The sequence below is a fragment of the Schistocerca cancellata genome, unplaced genomic scaffold, assembly GCF_023864275.1.
Source record: "Schistocerca cancellata isolate TAMUIC-IGC-003103 unplaced genomic scaffold, iqSchCanc2.1 HiC_scaffold_472, whole genome shotgun sequence".
NCBI lineage: Eukaryota > Metazoa > Arthropoda > Insecta > Orthoptera > Acrididae > Schistocerca > Schistocerca cancellata.
This window is the reverse complement of record NW_026046489.1, coordinates 62,501-65,000: the sequence shown is the minus strand read 5'-3', so window position 1 is coordinate 65,000 and position 2,500 is coordinate 62,501. Positions and strand designations below refer to the sequence as shown.

Below are 2,500 nucleotides of genomic sequence, written 5' to 3'. Positions count from 1 at the left end.
ATGGCTTAATCTTTGAGACAAGCATATGACTACTGGCAGGATCAACCAGGGAGCTGCGTCAACTAGAGCTGAGCAGCCGGCCGCCCGGGAGTGTGTCCCAGGGGCCCGCGCGAACACGCAAGCGTCCGCTCAATTATTCTGCAAACAGGAGGAGGCTGAGCTCCCCTGCACAATACACCTCGAAACCCTCTCAGGTCCCGGCGGCGCGCAGCGCCGTCCTAAGTACTTGGTCGGGTTCGAGAGAGGCGCAATCGCCCGGAGTTAGGCGAGTAGACGCTTTAGGTGCGACCACCCGTGCTCCCAACTGAGCTTGCCGCTGCCGACAGAGGCCCGGGAGCGTGCTGTCGTGGCATTGCCGGCGGGAGACAACACGCGCCACCTACGGTGACCGGCAGCTCCAACGCCAGCGCCACAGAAGGGCAAAGGCCCCACGTGGGTGCCGAAGCGAACTCTCCCAGCACAGCGCACGTGCCAACACGTCTGCACAACTGCGATACAAACCACCAGCGAGAACCGCTGGGGCGACCGAGCAGCAGACGGCGTCGCGGCGCCGAGTGCCGGGCGGCGGCGCATCCTCAACGCACACAGTCCTCAGTCGGACCAGCACACTGCAGATGTCCACCGCGCTTCGCACCGGGCCCGCGAGGACCCACTTTGGCCGCCCGGCGCCGCGCGCAGGGTGCCCCGGCGCGCAGCTGCGCCGCCTGCCGCGTCCGTCGGCCGGCGCGCCTGCCACTGGGCGCCCCCACCAGCCGGCTGTAGCGCGTGCGCCCACGCACCGCGCGGCCAGCACGCCGGGCGGCCCCCCCTCACCGGCCGGGGACGGTCCCACCCAGCCACCGCCGCGTATCGCTTCACACACAGATTTGCCCTTACTGATTTACCTCCAGCAACAACAACCGCACCACAATGGGTTTACCAGTTGTTCATTTGCGTTGCGTCACGTCACCAGCAAACGTAGACGTCCATCCCAGTTTGCAAATGCAACGATTATTGCATACCTGTCTGTTAGGTGTCACGACACACTACGTCTGCCCACATACACGCAACAAAATGTGCACGACTAGAGAACACGTGGGAGGTGGCCCCCTACGTATGCGATGTCCATTACGAGACCGACTGTCAACCAGCATCTGTACCATGTCGCAGATGTGGAACGCGGTGCACCATGCTATCACACTGTGTGAGAAGAGACGACTACGTTTGAATACACGCGCCACTACATCAACAGACGGCTCATGCTGATCGCCATCCAGGGCGTCCGTTACTCCCACACGTCTCTATGGCGTACCACACTGCAATGTAGCTGTTATGGGGAGACGGCACGTGGCTGAGTGCACAACATTTGGACCGTATGGTTCGCTGTTGTTGGGCGCAGTCGTACGGTCACACATGTGCCACAGCGTATCATTCAGTACATACGGACCTATGTGCAGTACAATGTGAGGATTAAGCTTACGATATCAGCGGACAGTGGACACAGGCCGTACCACGACGTAGACTGAGCGCTTCGACATGCGAATGCCAGTGAACAGCTGCGAAGGGCATTGAACACGCAAGCACCTGAACGACCAGCGTGCGAAGGCAGGGTGGAGGGGGGGGGGCGATGTACATCCTGCAGTTGTCCACATTACAGTGTACAGCGGGAGCATGTAAAAAGTAAGCAACACTTGCGAAGTGTTCAACATGAAACGACACACAAGAGGGTGGGCGGTGCGAGTAGCGAACTATATTCAGAGGGTTGTGGTTAGACAACACTAGATTAATGTAACGTGTCATATGCCAATTACAGAGCAGGTTAAGGCACAACGTGGGTTAGGTTAAGGCACAACGTGGGTTAGGTTAAGGCACAACGTGGGTTAGGTTAAGGCACAACGTGGGTTAGGTTAAGGCACAACGTGGGTTAGGTTAAGGCACAACGTGGGTTAGGTTAAGGCACAACGTGGGTTAGGTTAAGGCACAACGTGGGTTAGGTTAAGGCACAACGTGGGTTAGGTTAAGGCACAACGTGGGTTAGGTTAAGGCACAACGTGGGTTAGGTTAAGGCACAACGTGGGTTAGGTTAAGGCACAACGTGGGTTAGGTTAAGGCACAACGTGGGTTAGGTTAAGGCACAACGTGGGTTAGGTTAAGGCACAACGTGGGTTAGGTTAAGGCACAACGTGGGTTACGTTAAGGCACAACGTGGGTTACGTTAAGGCACAACGTGGGTTACGTTAAGGCACAACGTGGGTTACGTTAAGGCACAACGTGGGTTACGTTAAGGCACAACGTGGGTTACGTTAAGGCTCAACGTGGGTTACGTTAAGGCACAACGTGGGTTACGTTAAGGCACAACGTGGGTTACGTTAAGGCACAACGTGGGTTAGGTTAAGGCACAACGTGGGTTAGGTTAAGGCACAACGTGGGTTAGGTTAAGGCACAACGTGGGTTAGGTTAAGGCACAACGTGGGTTACGTTAAGGCACAACGTGGGTTACGTTAAGGCACAACGTGGGTTA

At 57.1% G+C, this 2,500-nt stretch overlaps 1 non-coding gene across 1 annotated transcript in view; it reads right to left on the bottom strand.

Moving 5' to 3' along the window:
• LOC126126813 (small subunit ribosomal RNA) overlaps positions 1–52 on the bottom strand; it is a 1,909-nt gene extending 1,857 nt beyond the window's left edge. Inside the window, exon 1 of the ribosomal RNA XR_007526899.1 lies at positions 1–52. This exon is cut by the window's left edge and continues 1,857 nt beyond it. This is a non-coding gene — a ribosomal RNA (small subunit ribosomal RNA).
• Positions 53–2,500: the final 2,448 nt, after the last annotated feature.